This window comes from Nerophis lumbriciformis, linkage group LG04 (genome assembly GCF_033978685.3).
Source record: "Nerophis lumbriciformis linkage group LG04, RoL_Nlum_v2.1, whole genome shotgun sequence".
NCBI lineage: Eukaryota > Metazoa > Chordata > Actinopteri > Syngnathiformes > Syngnathidae > Nerophis > Nerophis lumbriciformis.
In genome coordinates, this window is record NC_084551.2 from 44008452 (window position 1) to 44028625 (window position 20174).

Consider the following 20174-nt stretch of genomic DNA (forward strand, 5'->3'; position numbering starts at 1 on the left):
CTCAAGAGAACTGGTTCCAGAGCCCTTGCTGTGCGTCGAAGTGAGTCCGACTATATCTAGCCGAAACTTCTCCACCTCACGCACTAGCTCAGGCTCCTTCCCCCCCAGCAAGGTGACGTTCCACGTCCCAAGAGCTAGCTTATGTAGCCGAGGATCGGACCGCCAAGTGCCCTGCCTTCGGCTTCCGCCCAGCTCACACTGCACCCGACCTCTATGGCCCCTGCTATGGGTGGTGAGCCCATTGGAGGGGGGACCCATGTTGCCTCTTCCGGCTGTGCCCGGCCGGGCCCCATGGGGACAGGCCCGGCCACCAGGCGCTCGCCTCGTGCCCCACCTCCGGGCCTGGCTCCAGAGGGGGGCCCCGGTGACCCGCATCCGGGCGAGGGAAATCTGGGTCCTTTGTTCGTGTTCTTTATAGAGGTTTTCGAGCTGCTCTTTGTCTGATCCCTCACCTAGGACCAGTTTGCTTTGGGAGACCCTACCAGGGGGCATAGAAGCCCCGGACAACATAGCTCCTAGGATCATTGGGACACGCAAACTCCTCTACCACGTTAAGGTGGCTGCTCAGAGAGGAGTGGGTGGAAATGTTGAGTCAGTTTAATACCGGCCGGCTGCCCCATCCCCCCTCGTCTTCATTAAAGCCAACAACCACCAGTGTTGAATGCCTGCCAAAAATGTATTTTCTTTCGCGGGAGCGCGCGGCGCTCACTAAACCTGCATTTTTGGCTTGGTCTGTCCACAGAGGATTACTAGGGACACTTTATCACTTGTTTGGCATTATTTAAGACTTTATAGTGCCCGGAAAATGACAGTTTGCCTTTTCTGTGGTATTGATGAGATTTGGACTGTTGTTAGTCGATGTTGATGTGATAAAACCTCTTTCTTGTTTGGAAGATACACACAATTGTTACTGTTATTTGTTCCTGCACATAATAAATATATTGTGTTTGGATGTATTAATTTATGTAAAAGTGTCATTAATACAATATTGCCTGACAAAAAGTGATTTGACGTAATATTTTGATATTTATACGTGCATATTCTATTAGAATACCCTTATGGGAATTACTTATATCAAAATGAAGTACTACTGTACTGTTTACTTTTTAAAATACTTGTTTAGAGCTAATATCTACCAAAACGACCACTTTGCTGCTGCCAACAAATGATTTCATGTAATACTTTGATACTGACACATCTCATTTCTGCGTATTTACTAGAATACCCTTATGAGCATTACATATATCAAAATCAAGTACCTACTGTACTGTTTACTTGTTGAAATACCCTTCACACGGATCGTTGGGTGTGTGTGTGTGAATCGTTGGGCGTGAGTAAAACATCAAATGTGGTCTTGTTATACACAGTTTATATATTATATCTGTTCTTTCACAACTAAAAGTTGTAAACTCTTGTTGTTGAAGTGTGTTGTGCTTATTGCTTGTTATTTAATTAACATTATTACATGTGTATTTGTCGTTATCATGTGGTCAGGGCAGTTACTACATCTTTGAGAAGTGTGTACTTTGAATCACACTTTATTGACCGGAAGTTGCATAAGCCAAGCAGAGAAATCTACGGTGCCAGCACGTACTTTATGGTGGTTAATTTCGAAGAAATACTGCATATATCTTTTGTTTAAGGTTGCATCGCTGGTATGTATCAAGTTGAACTTTGAAACTTGGTTTTAGTCTAAAATATTTCTAGCTACATTTACGATTTGTGATGTATAATGAGATCTTTGTCATGCTCATTAGCGCTAATTTGCGATGTCATCTAACATGGCGTCGTATTACAAATTCACGTTTGTTTACCTTCTCATGCCTTGTAAGGTAGCATTACAGCATATATATAAATACATTTGCATAATATATTAATATATTGACTGTATTGTTTGTCTTTTTAGTTTCACCCTTTTGAATGTCAATAAACCTGCTGACAACGCTCATCAGTCTCCAGAGTCGTGACGTAAGAAAGGTGTTAAACAGCCCTTGCATCAGACATGCCCCCTAACAGCACAATACCTGTCATATATGTTGCATATATATGTATGTGCTGCTGTTGCTTTAAGGACGTTGCGACAGCTGCCGTAAAGGAGGGGCGTTGCTAGCGTGGTTGCTATGTTTTGCGGTGAGTCGAAAAAAGTGTTCGTCACATGTTTGTACCCTGCCCAAATCTGAGTAAAGTTATTCATTGGATATACCTTTTGTTTTTTAACTGTATTACTTGGTGTCAGAAGTAACGAACAATCACGTCGCGGCAAGAAAATGGCCAAGTTTAATCCTCCGGATAGTTTTGCGTTCGACCGACTAAATGAATGGGGAGATTGGAAACAAGGTTTCCAACGGTATCGCATAGCAACAAAACTAGCAAAGGAGGACGGCGAAGTACAAGTCAGTTGCCTGATAAATGCTATGGGTCCAGAGGCTGAAAACATTTTCTAGTCGTTCACGTTGTCAGAGGATGAACAGAAAAAGTTTGACGTTGTGTTAGGAAAATACGACGAGTACTTTTATCCCAAACGGAATCCACGAGCGCGCATGTTTCTACCAGAGAGGACAGCGGCCCGGTGAGAAAGTTGAAATGTTTATCAGAGCGCTTTATGATTTATCCGAACACTGTGACTTTGGAGCAGCGAGGGACGACCACATTCGTGACCGCATAGTTGTGGGTATCGTGGACAAAGACCTGTCGCGCAAACTGCAGCTGGAGGCTGCTTTGACACTAACCCAAACTATACAGACTGTTCGCCAGTCCGAAGAGGTGAATGCACAAGTGCACCAGCAACAAAGAGAGGCGTGCACGGCGGTGCAGGAGATTGCCCACGGACGTGAGAAATTTGCATATAGAGGTAAACAACAGTGGAGAAATAAAAGGGAAAGTGGACAGCAAGAAGCACCAAAAATGCCTAAATGTGGCAGATGTGGAAAAATACAGCACAAAGACCATGAAAGGTGTCCAGCTCTGAAATCGACATGCCACAAATGCAAAAAGGTGGGTCACTGGGAAATTAAATGTCATACAAAGGCAGTCAGAGAAGTGACAGAGACAGAGCCTGTCTCACAGACTCCATACTTTCTAGGCGCAGTCACCAATATAAACAAAAATAATGACAAGTGGACTGTAAAGATTGTAATTGGAGTGACACCAGTTACATTTAAAATTGATGCTGGGGCAGATCTAAATATTATGGAAGAAGAGACATTCAACATGTTATGCCCTAAGCAGCAACTGGTGCAGTCAAATATCCCACCAATGAGCAGTCCTGGGGGTCAGCTGATATGTGTGGGGAAGTTTCAAGCTAATGCAAAGTACAAAGAGAAGCACTACTCATTCCCAGTGTATGTCATCCACAGCTTAACTGCAAACAACCTGCTAGGCAGAGATACAGCATGTGCAATGGGGCTGGTGAAGCGCATTGAATAAGTGCACAGTGCATTTGGAGAACATGGAACTCTCAAAACAGACACAGTTAAAATACTTTTAAAGGAGAATGCTGAGCCATATGCAGTGTATACAGTCCGCAGGGTACCACTGCCTCTCATACAGAAGGTCAAAGAGGAGCAACTGCGTATGGAGAAAAATGCTGTAATTGAAAAAGTGACTGATCCTACAGACTGGTGTGCACCGATGGTACCAGTTGCAAGAAAGAACAACAAAGTGCGCATCTGCGTGGACCTGAAGAGGCTAAACGATTCCGTAAGGAGAGAGAGGTACGTCCTCCCAACTGCTGAGGAAATAACTGCAAAGCTGAGTGGCGCTACAATGTTTACATCACTAGACGCTGCCTCAGGGTTTTGGCAGATACCCCTAGATCCCGAAAGCAGTAAGCCCCCCAAGGCTGCGTTCTGAGCCCCCTCCTCTATTCACTCGACACACATGACTGTGTGGCTAAAAACACCACCAACTTCATTGGGAAATTTGCTGACGACACAGCTGTGGTGGGCCTGATCTCCGGTAACGATGAGACGGCCTACCTGAGTGTAGTGAAGAACCTGGCACCATGGTGTCAGGAGAACCACCTCGCCCTGAACGTCAGCAAGACCAAGGAGATCATAGTGGATTTTAGGAGACGGGGGGCAAGGAACTACAGTCCACTCAGCATAGACGGGACGCCGGTCGAGAGAGTGACCAACTTCAAATACCTCGGAGTGACAATATCAGAAGACCTGTCCTGGACCACACACATAGACAACGTGGTGAAAAAGGTACGACAGCGTCTCTACTTCCTCAGGAGACTCAGGAAGTTCAAACTAAACCACAAGATCCTCAGAAACTTCTACTCATGCACAACAGAGAGTGTCATGACTGGAAACATCATCTCCTGGTTTGGGAATAGCACCGCACACGACCGCAACAGACTGCAGAGAGTGGCCAGATCAGTCTAGCGCACCATCGGAGGTGTGCTCCCAACCATCTGCAACATCTACACCAGGCGGTGTAGATCCAAGGCCAAGAGGATAGTGAGGGACTCTAGCCACCCAAGCAACTGCCTCTTCTCACTGCTGCAGTCAGGCAAGCGCTATCGGAGTCTCATGGCCTGAGTCTCTCCGTGTTGAGAGACTCAGAAGGAGCTTCTATCCCCAAGCCATCAGACTGCTCAACTGCACCGCTGATTAACACTTACCACAATTGCACAAAACCGCACGCACAAGAATCACTTTACTTACCACTGTAATTACTGGACTACAATACTCTTCATTCAATGACTGTAAATATTGTAAAAACAAGAGTATAAAGAAGTCATACTGTTCCATTACCTTTGTTCATACTACTGTCACTACTCAACTGCCAAAAGGACTGTAGACACCTTAATATTTATTACTTCCTATACTGTATGTACTGTGTATACTCCATATACTGTTATACTATTTGATATTGCACTGGTACTGTATGTGACTACTGTACTTTTACTTGTACTGATACTTCTACCATAACTACTGGGACTTATTGAGGAACTTATTGTCTTGTAATTAATGTACATCAGAGCTATTCAAATTGTTGTATTTTTTGTATTAGATTCAGCAACTAGTGTTTGGATCCCACTTTACGCAATATCTGAAGAGCATGGAAAAAAGCATTTCACTGAGGTGTATTCTGCATGTGAACTTGAAGTTAACTATCTTCATAACACCCTTCGGGAGATACTCTTTTAAGCGGCTCCCATTCGGCATCACAAGTGCTCCAGAAATCTTCCAACGGAAAATGGCGTAGACTCTGAATGGCTTGGATGGAGTAGCTGTTTACATGAATGACATCCTGGTGTAAGGAAACACTCCAGAACAGCACAACCAGCATCTAACAAAGGTGCTGGAGAGAGTCAAGTCAGCTGGCCTAAAGCTAAACAGAGACAAGTGTGTGTTCAGACAGAAGCAACATAACTTCCTTGGCCACGTGATCGACAAAACAGGTGTGAAACCGGATCCCAATAAAGTCAAAGCCATCAGAGAGCTACCACCACCACAGAACGTACAGGAACTGACGTGTCCTTGGAATGTGCACGTTCCTGGGAAAATATATCCCAAATCTGTCAACAGTGAGCCAGCCACTTTATGAACTGTTGAGATCCCAAACCAAATGGACGTTCGACCATGCACAGCAGGAGGCGTTCCAGCGCATTAAGGACATCCTGTCTACTTCTCCAGTTCTAAAGTTCTACGACGTGAATCGACCTACAACTGTGTCGGCTGATGCTAGTAGCTACGGCATCGGCGGAGTGCTGCTGCAACTACACGATGGAGACTGAAAGCCAGTCGCTTATTGCTCATGTCGTCTGTCTGAGGCTTCCGCCTTCTACCATACCAGATCAAAAAGGAGTGCCTGGCAAGCGTCTGGGCATGTGAAATGTTTGAGAAGTACCTTGTGGGCATTGAGAACTTGAGGCTAGTCACTGATCACAAGCCCTTGGTGCCGATAATGAACAAGAAAGATTTGGATAATGTTTCGATACGGTGCCAGAGACTGTTAATGAGACTAATGAGATTCAAGCCAACCGTGGAATATGCACCAGGAAAGACCTTGACTGTAGCGGACACCCTGTCGCGTAGTCCACTGCAGAACATGACAGAGGTGACCGACACTCACTCGGATGTGGAATGTTATATTGCAGCCGTTGTTGACAACATGCCAGCTACACCACAAAAGCTTGGGACCATAAGAGCAGCCACAGCAGCTGACACACACACATAACACTCATCTACTCATTGTTGAGTTAAGGGTTGAATTGGCCATCCTTGTTCTATTCTCTGTCACTATTTTTCGAACCATGCTGAACACCCTCTCTGATGATGCATTGCTGTGTGGCACGCACAAAAGTGCCTTCATCAAATGCACTAGATGGCAGTATTGTCCTGTTTAAGAGTGTCACAACATTGATGTTTACGGCAGACGAACTGCTTTACGGTAGAGGAGAACACGTCACTCAGGTCCGCATGGAGCTGGAGGGGGTGTGGCCTCCAGCTCCACCTGAATTTCGGGAGATTTTCGGGAGAAAATTTGTCCCGGGAGGTTTTCGGGAGAGGCGCTGAATTTCGGGAGTCTCCTGGAAAATCCGGGAGGGTTGGCAAGTATGGCCATCAGAGACTATTACCCTATAAGGAGTGAACTGTCGGAGTACAAAGGAATCATCACAAGAGGATGTCGCATGATAATCCCAAGCCCTCTAAGAGCAGATGTCCTGGATCGAATCCATGATGGACATCAAGGACTGTCAAAATGCAGAGAGCGGGCTAACACTTCAGTGTGGTGGCCTGGCATCTCAGCTGAAATCAAGCAGAAAATCCAGACCTGTCAGGTTTGTCATGAGATGAGACCCACACAGCGCAAAGAGCCCCTCATCTCGACCCCTCTACCTGACCGACCCTGGAAGAGAATCATACTTGCCAACCCTCCCGAATTTTCCGGGAGACTCCCGAAATTCAGCGCCTCTCCCGAAAACCTCCTGGGACAAATATTCTCCCGAAAATCTCCCGATTTTCAGCCGGAGCTGGAGGGGGCGTGGCCTGCGGACCTGATTGAGGACAGCCTTTTTTTTATGACGGGAGGATAACAGGATGACAAGAATTAAATCATCCAGACTAGAGATAAATTGTATTATTATGTGTATCTTACCTAAAAATAAATATATTTATTAATAAAAAAAAAACTAAATACATTTTTACTATATTTTGCTAAAAACATAAAAATTAATTGTATTTTTTTTGTATTTTTTCTGACTCCTTATTACATCCAGCCATAGAATTATACATTAAAATAAACATATATGAAATAATTAATTTTAAATGATCATAATTCATTTAAAATGACCATATTTAATTATTAAAATAATTGCTTGTTTATCAACAACTTTAGCATTTTATTCATTACATTTTGAAGCTCTCAGAAGCCAAGTTATGTTATATTCCTTAAGATTTATTTATGCAAGTTTGAAGTATCAATTATCTAAACACAGTTTTGTTTGTATATTTTCAAGATATATATATATATATATATATATATATATATATATATATATATATATACATATATATATATATATATATATATATATATATATATATATATATATATATATATATATATATATATATGTATGAAATACTTGACTTGGTGAATTCTAGCTGTCAATATACACCTCCCCTCATAACCACGCCCCCGCCCACAACCATTCCCCAGTCCCACCCCTGACCACGCCCCCCAACCCCCACCCCCCACCTCCCGAAATCGGAGGTCTCAAGGTTGGCAAGTATGAAGAGAATTGCTATTGACTTATGTGATCATAGCAAACATACTTACCTCGTCGTGTCAGACTACTTTTCCAGGTTCCTCGAGATACTTCACATGCCTACAACCACTGCCTCACAGGTGGTGTTGAAGCTAAAAGCAGTATTTGCCAGATTCGGTTGCGAAGATCAAGTAATTAGTGACAATGGGCCCCAGTTCACAAGTGAGGAGTTCAAGTCCCCATCATCCACAAGGAAACGGACATACTGAGAGAGGAGTCCAAATCGCAAAGACTATTCTAAAACAAAAAGATCCTCTACTCGCTCTCATGTGCTACCGCTCTACACCCTGCACCTCCGCTGGTGCAAACCCAGCTGAACTGCTTATGGGCAGGAAGATAAAAACAACACTTCCAACACTTGAGAAAAACCTACTTCCTAGATGGCCTAACCTGAAAATCGTCAGGAACAAAGATGCAGAGGAGAAGGAGAAACACACGTTCTACTTCAACCTCCGACATGGAGCAAAGCCCCTGCCGTCGCTGAGACCTGGTGATCCTGTCCGCGTCAAACTGGACAATCAGCACGCCTGGGGAACACCCGCTGTCATCACCGCTGACTGCGCAACGCCAAGATCATACATCATCGAGACTCAACAGGGGGCGACATTGAGGCGCAATCGTCGTCACCTGCAACATGTTCCTGAGCCAACTGGAGACACAGTAACTCTACCTCCAGATGGACAGCTACATGACACTGCTACACAGCAGCCTTCCCCTGTCATTACTACTGACACTGTTTCACCAACACTCAATGCCCGTCCAGCTCCTGCAAAAGATGGACTGTACACACGCTCAGGCAGACTGATAAAACCTGTGGTCAAAATGACTCTGTGAAATTGAGAGTCTTACCAAAAAAACAAAAAAAAAGGATGTCAAACAGATACCGTATTTTCCGCACTATAAGGCGCACCTAAAAACCACAATTTTTCTCAAAAGCTGACAGTGCGCCTTATAACCCGGTGCGCTTTATTACGATTCATTTTCATAAAGTTTCGATCTCGCAACTTCGGTAAACAGCCGCCATCTTTTTTCCCGGTAGAACAGGAAGCGCTTCTTCTTCTACGCAAGCAACCGCCAAGGAAAGCACCCGCCCCCATAGAACAGGAAGCGCTTCTTCTTCTACTGTAAGCTACCACCCGCCCCCGGAAGAAGAAGAAAAAACGCGCGGATATCACCGTACGTTTCATTTCCTGTTTACATCTGTAAAGACCACAAAATGGCTCCTACTAAGCGATCCGGTTCATAAAAAGACGCAATCTCTCCATCCGCACACGGATTACTACCGTATTTCACAGCTGATATTCCTGTGAACCGCACTGTGGAACGGGAGCACGTACGGTGAATATTCGCACCACAGGGAATGAGAAGTCATCCTTCCTGTGGTTCTAGCTTGCCATGCTAACTTCCACCCATGGTGATATTCAAAAGGAAGACCTTGCCAAAAGAGACCTTTCCAGCCGGCGTCATCATAAAAGCTAACTCGAAGGGATGGATGGATGAAGAAAAGATGAGCGAGTGGTTAAGGGAAGTTTACGCGAAGAGGCCGGGTGGCTTTTTTCACACAGCTCCGAAGGCGAACACACCTTCACTAAGACGGGCAGACAGCTCCGGACGACATACGCCAACATTTGCCAGTGGATCGTAAATGCCTGGGCAGATATTTCGGTCACAACTGTGGTCCGAGCTTTCCGGAAGGCAGGATTCACAGAACAACAGCGACACTGACTCCCGATTACTTCGACGAGACGGAACCGGCCATTTTGGATACCACGCTTGCGCAACTTTTCAATTCGGACACCGAAGACGAAGAATTCGAAGGATTTACGAATGAAGAATAACTTCAGAAGGTGAGCGCTATGTTTATTTTGTGTGTTGTGACATTAACGTTCGAGCAACATTATGTTACTATTGCTCTACACCATTTTGAATTTTACTATGTTTGTGATTGCACATTTGCGTACATTTTGGGACAGAGTTGTTAGAACGCTGGTTTTCAATATATTATTAAAGTTTGACTGAACTATCTGACTGTTTTTTTGACATTCACTTTAGCGCAGCGTTTTTTTGACATTCACTTTAGCGCAGCGTAGGCGCGGCTTATAGTCCGGGGCGGCTTATTGGTGGACAAAATTATGAAATATGTAATTCATAGAAGGTGCGGCTAATAATCCGGTGCGCCTTATAGTGCGGAAAATACGGTACTTAATGTTGTGCTTTGATGCTGCTGTTGCTTTGTTGTTCTGAGCAGATTGAATATTGCTTGATTACTGTATTGATTGATTATTGATGCTAGGTGATTTTGTTTTCGAAAACATCCATCCATCCATCCATTTTCTACCGCTTATTCCCTTTGGGGTCGCGGGGGGCGCTGGAGCCTATCTCAGCTACAATCGACTTAAATAGCTTTTGACAAATAGACGTTTTTATTTTTTTTAATCAGTACTCTGCAGTATCACTCCTCAAACCCCGCGGGCGGGGGATGGGGGGTACAACACTTCTCAGACGGCAAGAAAACTTTAAAATTTCTGGGTCAGCTGTGAGTCTATTTACTGAAAAACGTTGTCCCTTCCTCCCGTGGATGTGATACAGACAGTGTGTGACTATAAATATCGCTTTATGTGTGCGACTGTGAAATGTTCAGCATCTTTGCTAACTCCGCCATTAGCGTGCAGCTGAAAGATGGAACCATCCCTCCGTGTCCCAGGCAACTGTTGGAAGATGAAGATCCGGTCCCTTTTTTATTTTGGGTGACCAAGCTTATCCCCTGACGCCATATCTCACGAAAAAATACCCCAACGGCGGAGTCAACCCACAACAACAATACTCTGAGTATTCTCTGTCTAGATCAGTGGTTCTTAACCTTGTTGGAGGTACTGAACCCCACCAGTTTCACATGCGCATTCACCGAACCCTTCTTTAGTGAAAAATAAAATGTTTTTTTCTTTCAAATTCAAGACAAAGTTGTATGCTTATGGTAACACTTTAGTATGGGGAACATATTCTAAGTAACAAATACTTAATTTAGAGTTTTTTGGACACTAGGGGAACATATTCTAAGTAACAAAGACTTAATTTAGAGTTATTTGGTTAGGGTTAGGGTTAGGGTTAGGGTTAGAGCAGGGGTGGGGAACCGATGGCTCTCCAGCCAGATGTGGCTCTTTTGATGACTGCATCTGGCTATCAGAAAAGTCTTAGCTGGCATTGCTTAACACGATAAGTAATGAATAATTCCGCTGGTAATCACAGTGTTAAAAATAACGTTCAAAATATAAAACATGCTCATGCATTTTAATCCATCTATCCGTTTTCCACCGCACCCGTTCAAGAAGTCGCATTAATGGTAAGAAGTATTTTATTTATTATTGGTAAGCTTCAGAATAACAATGCTATTAAAAAGAATAAGAGACTTATTATATTCTAAAAATGTTGGTATTTCTTAAAAATGCACGCATTTAGTTATATTCAGTGTTAAACAAATATTATATGGCTCTCACGGAACTACATTTTAAAATATTTGGCTTTCATGGCTCTCTCAGCCAAAAAGGTTTCCGACCCCTGGGTTAGAGGGTTAGGGTTATAATAAGGCCTTGCCGAATAAGGCATTAATAAGTACTTAATAATGACTAGTTAAGAGCCAATATGTTACTAATTTGCATGTTAATAAGCAACTAATTAATGGTGAATATGTTCCCATGTTTTATTCCTGGTGCACAAAATGAACCGTGCATGAACATCACCTTGTTCAAAGAACAAAACCAACACAGTGCATAAACTGACAACAAATTACACACCTGCATATCAGTCTGACTTCTGCTGTTGCCGTATCCGTAATTCGCCGATAGGGAGAAGTTTTTATTTACACGATGAGTCGGGTGTGTCTTGACCTCCGCCGAACCCCTGAGCCCGACTCACCGAACCCATTGGGTTCGATCGAACCCAGGTTAAGAACCACTGGTCTAGATTAATTGTTGTAATTGATGTAAAATGTTCTTTATCGCATTGTCTACTTTCTCATGTCGATTAAAGATTTGATTAATTTATAATGGCTCAGGTGTGATTCACTACAACAGCCACACTTCTAATTAATTGAAAACCACAACACTGGATATTGTTCAAAGGAGATACATTTTCTTTTAAAAACTTGCACACAAAACACAGCACACAAATGTAAAATGCACAGCAAACGATTTACAATATAGTTCTTTTAAATAACTTCACAGTGAAGTAAAGTTATCTACTGGGGAGATTGGAGCAGTGGACGCTCAGGTGTTTTTTTTTTGTTTTTTTTTCCGCATGCGTACTAGGTCGCGTTACGCCAAAGGACGGAGGAGAGCGGGGGTCTTAAACGGTGCCATTGTTGTGTGTGGACACGGATAAGGTTAGTTGTGATTTACCCTGAATAACCTTAATGTAAACGGTGCCTTAGAAGCAATGATTTGAAGTGACATAATGACGCAATGGCAAGGAGAAGTTTTCACTGCCAGGCTCCGCCCATTATGAATAGGTACAAATAATTAAAGACCAATCCAGCACTTCAGGGTGTCATTGACACCATCATCAGTTTGACCAATTATGATCAAAATCTGAACATCTGGAGTTGAGTTATTAACGTTTTCAGGTTATGTGACGAACCATCACCTCAAAGTTTGGCGCTGTCAGGTTCAAACCTCGATGACATCTATTAAATAGACAAGAAGCAAGGAATTAAACAGAGACAGGATTCAATTTGGCTCATGAGGAGAAACGTCTCGTACAGTCTTCCATCCCGCTCTGACGAAATGGTTGCACGCCTCCTCTTTTATTTGGACTTTCCTTGATTACATAGCAACAGCTGTTTCTAAGGGGACATGGGGTAGTAAAAAGCTGTTGCACTCGGTCACAAAACAGTTCAAAGAAAAGATGCCTGGAGCTTGCATCAGGTCATACTCCCTCTCCGCTTTGTAGATCTCGGGTCAAGACAAGATCTTCCTGTGCATCACAATAGATCAAAGAAACCGACACCTTCAAGTCGCTTCCCATCGTACACAGTGGAGTTTTACAAGCCTTTTGCTTAGTAAGATCAAAGACAGCTTTTGTCTCATCGCTGGGAACTCATGGGAACAGATAGTTTTGTGATAACTTACATACAATTATTCTGACAGGCGCCATGCCACGTCCACATCCTAAAGCATAGGCAAAATTTATTCACATTCACAGATACCCGTTTAATTTCTGTCTGATCATCTAAAGTGATGTAAATGACAGTTTGACTGGTCCGCGGGACAAATTTTCAAGCGTTGACCGGTCCGCAGCTACAAAAAGTTTGGGGACCACTGATGTACAGCACATATGGGCATCTACATCAACAATATGATTTGCCAGGACAGTTTTTTTGTGTTTAAAAAAAAAGAAGACAGTTTTGTTATCAGGTCATCTCATCATTTATAAATATATTTACTAATTATTTTTAATCTAACCTTGATTTACAATCGTGACACATGGATTCTGGCACATAAACACTACATGTTCCTTTATAGAAATCCTATTTAATTAATATTTATTGAGTGACATATGACAGATGTCGAGGCAATAACTTCTCCTATATGCCTGTGTGTGTCATCGAACTGTTTAGTTGCTCACAAAAAGTGTAACATGAGCAGGGACAGCACCCACCGAGCCACACGCAGCGTGCTTCTGAGAAGTGTGTAAGTGTCTATTGTGTTTGTTTATATTGTGTGTTTGTGAGATTGACAGAGATGAGTAAGGAGAAAACTGGTGACATTTACATAATCCAAGAGAAGGTACACCACTTGTTTGGGGATTCCCAGTGGAGCCCGTTCTAAAGAGAATTGAAACTTAGAGCGTGTCTCAGTTTCAGCCAGTACTCTCTGAGGTGATCCGAAAGAGGATGCTAAGCTCACCTACCCGAGTGTCCAAATGAGAATTACTAACAAGTACCAAACTACATTGAGCAAGAGCGGGCATAAAACTAGTGCAAGTGGTGATGCTGAAACGGGCCCATTTCTTTCATTTGTAACTGACACAAATAGACTTAAAACAACAACAAAAACACAGAGGAAGTTGGAGGATTATTTATATACAATGTGTGTTCAAGAAATATATTTGTGGCGTCATGAGTGTTGATAATTATTTATTTGTGGGATTTCCTTATTTAGCTTTATTACAATCTGGAATGGATCAGGAATTGAGCCCTGAGGGACACCGCACACAAAAATAGCATCTTAACCTGGCTCAAATGATAGAGCGGTTGTCCAGAAACTTGAAGGTTCCAGAAACATATCTAGCTTCTACCATCCTAATCACTTGGGCAAGACACTTCACCCGCCTCGCTTCTAGTGCCACTCGCACTGGTGTATAATTGTAGACAAAAGTTTAGTAGTTGCCGGAGAGGTCGTAGGCGCACATTGGCAACCATATTTCTGTCTGTCTACCCCAGGGCAGCTGTGGTTATAAATGTAGCGTACCACCATCCAATGTGAATGTGGAGTGACTGAAAGATGAGTTCTGAGTTCTCAATGTAAAGTGCTTTGAGTGTCTATAAAGGCACTACATAAGTCTAACCCACGGGTGTCAAAATCTTTTGACTGGGGGACTTAAAAAATTTGGCCGTGCACCAAAAGCGTACTGCATGCAAAGTAACACACACGTATATATATATATATATATGTATATATATATATATATATATATATATATATATATATATATATATATATATATATATATACAGTCGTGCTCATAAGTTTACATACCGTGGGAGAATTGATGATTTATTGGCCATTCTTCTGAGATTATGAATGATAACACAAAAAACTTTCTTCCACTCATGCTTAATGGTTGTGTGAAGCTATTAATATAAACTATAAACTGTGTTTACTCTTTTTAAATCAAAATGAGAAAAGAAGGTACCCAAATGACCCTGATCAAAAGTTTACATACCCCTGTGACTTTGATACAAACGTTTGTATGATAACATGCACAAAAGTTGACACAAACAGGTTTGAATGGCTAATCAAGGTTCCAATCCTCACCTGTGACATGTTTGTTTGTAATTAATGTGTGTGTATAAAAGGTCAGTGAGTTTCTGGGCTTCTGCATCTTTCATCCAGTGCTGCACAGATGTTTCTGGATTCTGAGTCATGGGGAAGGCAAAAGAATTGTCAAAGGATCTGCGAGAAAAGGTAATTGAACTGCATAAAACAGGAAAGGGGTATAAAACGATATCCAAGGAATTGAGAATGCCAATCAGCAGTGTTCAAACGTTGATTAAGAAGTGGAAAATTAGGGATTCAGGTAGACCAGCAAAGATTTCAGCCACAACAGCCAGGGAAATTGTTCGAGATGCAAAGAAAAATCCACAAATGCCTTCAGCTGAAATACAGGACTCTCTGAAAAATTGTGGTGTGGCTGTTTCAAGATGCAAAATAAGGAGGCACTTGAAGAAAAATGGGCTGCATGGTTGAGTCGCCAGAAGAAAGCCATTTCTGCGTAAATGTCACAAAGTATCCCGCTTACATTACGTCAAACAGCACAGAGACAAGCCTCAAAACTTCTGGAACTAAGTATTTTGGAGTGATGAGACCAAAAATGAACTTTTTGGCCACTCGACCAGGCAGCCCATTTTTCTTCCAATGCCTCCTTATTGTGCATCTTGAAACAGCCACACCACAATTTTGGCATTGATATATATATATATATATATATATATATATATATATATACAGTATATGCATATATATACTGTATATACATATATATATATATATATATATGTATATATATATACATATATACAGTATATGCATATATATATATATATATATATATATATATACAGTATATGCACATATATACTGTATATACATATATATATATATATATATACAGTATATGCACATATATACTGTATATACATATATATATATATGTATATATATCCATATATACAGTATATGCATATATATATATATGTGTGTATATATATACAGTATATGCACATATATACTGTATATACATATATATATATGTATATATATATCATATATACAGTATATGCATATATATATATATATATATATATATATATATATATATATATATATATATATATATACATATATGTGTGTATATATATATACAACCCATACATATATATGAGTACATATTATACAAAATATAATGGATTTATAATTAATCATTATTATGTTATGAAGAGTATGTGAAAGTTTAAGTTTCCATGATGACCTCCTTTTTTAATCAATCAGAAATATCAAGCAGCTAAAATGCGCCAAACATGAATAGGTGTGGAGAAAGTGTTTTGCATTTTTTTGCATTGTGTTATGCATCTTTTGTAATGGATTTGAATGGGTCCATCCATCCATCTTCTTCTGCTTATCCGAGGTCGGGTCGCGGGGGCAGTAGCCTAGGGAGGGAAGCCCAGACTTTGCTCTCCCCGGCCACTTTGTCTCGCTCTTCTCGGGGGATCCTGAGGTGTTCCCAGGCCAGTCGGGAGACATAGTCTTCCCAACGTGTCCTGGGTCTTCCCCGTGGCCTACCGGTTGGACGTGTCCCAAACACCTCCCAAGGGAGGCATTCGGGTGGCATCCTGACCAGATACCCGAACCACCTCATCTGACTGCTCTCGATGTGGTGGAGCAGCGGCTTTACTTTGAGCTCCTCACGGATGGCAGAGCTTCTCACCCTATCTCTAAGGGAGAGCCCCGCCACCCGACGGAGGAAACTCATTTCGGCCGCTTGTCCTTTCGGTCATAACCCAAAGCTCATGACCATAGGTGAGGATGGGAACGTAGTTTGACCGGTAAATTGAGAGCTTTGCCTTCCGGCTCAGCTCCTTCTTCACCCCAACGGATCGATACAGCGTCCGCATTACTGAAGACGCCGCACCGACCCGCCTGTCGATCTCACGGTCTCCTCCCCAACCTGGAGATGGCACTCCACCCTTTCTCGGGCAAGAACCATGGACCGGTCTTGGAGGTGCTGATTCTCATCCCAGTCGCTTCACACTCAGCTGTGAACTGATCCAGTGAGAGCTGAAGATCCTGGCCAGATGAAGCCATCAGGACCACATCATCTGCAAAAAACAGACACCTAATCCTGCAGCCACCAAACCGGATCCCCTCAACGCTTTGACTGCGCCTAGAAATTCTGTCCATAAAAGTTATGAACAGAATTGGTGACAGGACAGCCTTGGTGGAGTCCAACCCTCACTGGAAACGTGTCCGACTTACTGCCGGCAATGCGAACCAAGCTCTGACACATCTCGTGGGCCAGATTGAGAACGCCGGCGGTCCGCGGATCGTAGTTTGGACACACCTAAGCCCATTATAAATATTATTAGATGTATGTAAATCCCTCTTTTATTGTAAAAAAAACACAAATTTATCACCACAACTACTTATTATAAATGATCTTGCATCCATTTCTAGAATGTGCTTCATTGGGTGGTTTTAACTTTTTTAGTAGAGCTTGTCTCGTAGCAGTCCTGGGAGGATAGTGTTGAAGGCAGAGCTGAAACCCACAAATGCGATCCTGGCGTAGGTTCCTGGGGAGTCCAGATGCTCCTAGATAAAGTGGCGGGCCAGGTTCACTGCATCATCCACAGACCTGTTGGCTCTGTAGGCGAACTGCAGTGGGTCCAGGAGGGGGGGCGGTGATGTCCTTGAGGTGGGGCAGTACCAAGCGCTTAAAGGACTTCATGACCACAGACGTCAGCGCCACCGGCCTGTAGTCATTAAGTCCTGTGATCGGTGCTTTCTTGGGGACAGGGACGATGGTGGAGTTCTTGAAGCAAGACGGCACGCGGCATAGCTCGAGAGAGGTGTTAAAAATGTCAGTGAAGACAGGAGCTAGCTGATCCGCGCAGTGTCTCAAGGTGGAGATCCGGCCCTGGGGCCTTCCGCGTGTTCAGCTTCAAGAACTGCCGGCGTACATCCTCCTCTCGGATGGAGAGGGCCTTCGATGAATACCTTGTTCTTGGTGTCCTTTGATGAGTCCTTTAAGTCCTTTAATGAAGTGCTGGAGTTGGTGGGGGGACTGGGGGGGTAATGGGGGGGGGGGGCAGAGCTTTGATGTCGTTTATGACGACAGTAATGTGTGTTGAGGCCCTGAGTGAGAGTCCGGTCATTCAAGGCCTGGGGGGCTTTGGGCTTATAGTTTGTAAGGGCCCTTAGTCCTCTCCACACGGCTGTCATTGGAGCTGAACTGTTTAGCTTTCTCCACTTCCCTGTTGAAGTGGTACTTCGCTTCTCTGTAGGTACTCCGGTCCCCGCTCCTCCACACAGTCTCCTTCTCAACCAGGGCTTGTCGTTATAACAAGCCCTTGTGCGCGTTGGAATGATGCGTGCCTCATTGAACTGTATGTATGAGGTCACAGTGTCCGTATACCCGTCCAGATTGTCCGTGGCTGCTCCAATTGCCTCCCAGTCTGTCGTCTCCAAATATGCCCGCAGCTCCCCCACAGCATCAGCGGTGTACTACTCAATGGTCTTCATAACAAGTTTAGCCAGTTTCAGTCTCTGTCTGTATGAAGGGATTAAGTGCATCATTACGTAATCTGATAGTCCGAGAGCAGCGTGGGGAACTGCATGGTATGCCTTGCTTATTGTGGTGTAACAGTGATCCAAAGTGTTCTCCTCTCTGGTCGGGCATTTAATAAACTGCCTATACTTGGGTAATTCCTGGCTCAAATTTCCTTGTTAAAGTCACAAAGCACGATAACAAGAGAGTCCAGAGAAGACCTTTCCACATGTAAGATCTGGTCTGCAAGCGTGCACTGAGCGTCATGCACGTCTGTGCTGGGCGGTATGTAGGCAGCCTCCAGTATGAATGAAATAATCTCACACGGTGAGTAAAAAGGCTTACAGTGAATGAAAATATATTCCACAGCAGGAGAGCAGTGTTGGGATATCATCGTCACGTCTGTACAGCAGTTGCTGTTGATGAAGAAGCAGACTCCACCGCCTCTTGTTTTGCCGGAGAGCCCAGGTCTCGGTCCGCGCAGAGAAGATGAAAGCCCTCCAGTTGAACCGCGCTGTCTGGGACACTCGCGCTCAGCCACGTTTCCGTGAAGCACAAAACACAAGATGAGGAAAAGTCCTTGTTTCTTCTCATCAGCAACGCTAGCTCGTCAATCTTGTTGGGAAGTGAGCGGATGTTGGCGAGAAAGATGCCAGGTAAGGGCGTGCGTAATCTCTTTCCTCTTTGGTGCGGGTTCCCTCTTTTGATCAAAGAATGGACCAAGTCCGCAGCTGATGCTAAAATGACCGGTAATAAGTCCGTAGGGGTGATTGATCTTTCAGTAGCTCTTCGCGGGTGTATAAGCACACGGACACACAATTTACGCACAAAAACAAACAAAACGCTACTTTTACTTTGTCACAATAAGTTTAATTCTGAGCGCTACATTTTTATCATATTATCATTATATTTATTTAAAATCTAGTGATTACTGCATGCAAAGACGTACATTTGGCTTGTTGAAGAGGTTCTTCCCAGCAGGCACTGTCACATGACTATATTTCACCAATCTGACATAATTACTAATAACATTTGACTACATTTCACCAATCAAACGGATATACTTACACATAATACATACTGTAAAAAGTGACATGAAGTCAGACGACGCAGCATAAACACTTCAATGTTTAATTACAACATAGGAAAATGTACATTTACTGTATATTGAGTGCTGTCATCTGTGCCAGTAGAAATGTTCACATTTCAGCCTAAAATAATTCCACTTCCAACTAGAGAAAACATCCATCCATTTTCTACCGCTTATTCCCTTCGGGGTCACGGGGGGCGCTGGAGCCTATCTCAGCTACAATGTTTTAGCTGCGCATATGGTAACATTAGCCCTGTTATTAGGTCATTAGTTCTAACTCGTACATGGAGCTAAAGGTAAACAGCTTGTTTGGTGTTTAGCATATATTATTATTATTATTATTATTATTATTATTATTATTATTATTGTGCCCATAAACTCAACAACAAAAACATCCTAAAACCGCCAACAATTTTCAATTTATATTTTGTGACCTGAATACTAACCAAGTATTAGCGATATTTCTATTATATTAAGGACCTATTTTTAGTGGCGCATTGATCAAAGCGACGTAATTGACTTATGCTGCTACATTGAGCTGCCTGGCCGCTGGTGAAGTTAATTCTAGATTATAAATCAAGCCTCTCACCTGGATAGTAGAAGGATCTGGCCATAAACCGAGAAGTTGGTCAACTTTGACAGCCAACTTAGACCCGGAGTTGGCGAGAAAGACACAAAAAGACACTTGTTTGCACTCACCTTTTTAAAACCCTTCACAAGGATTATGATTCGTTCTTCATATAAACAAGAATATATGAAGATCAC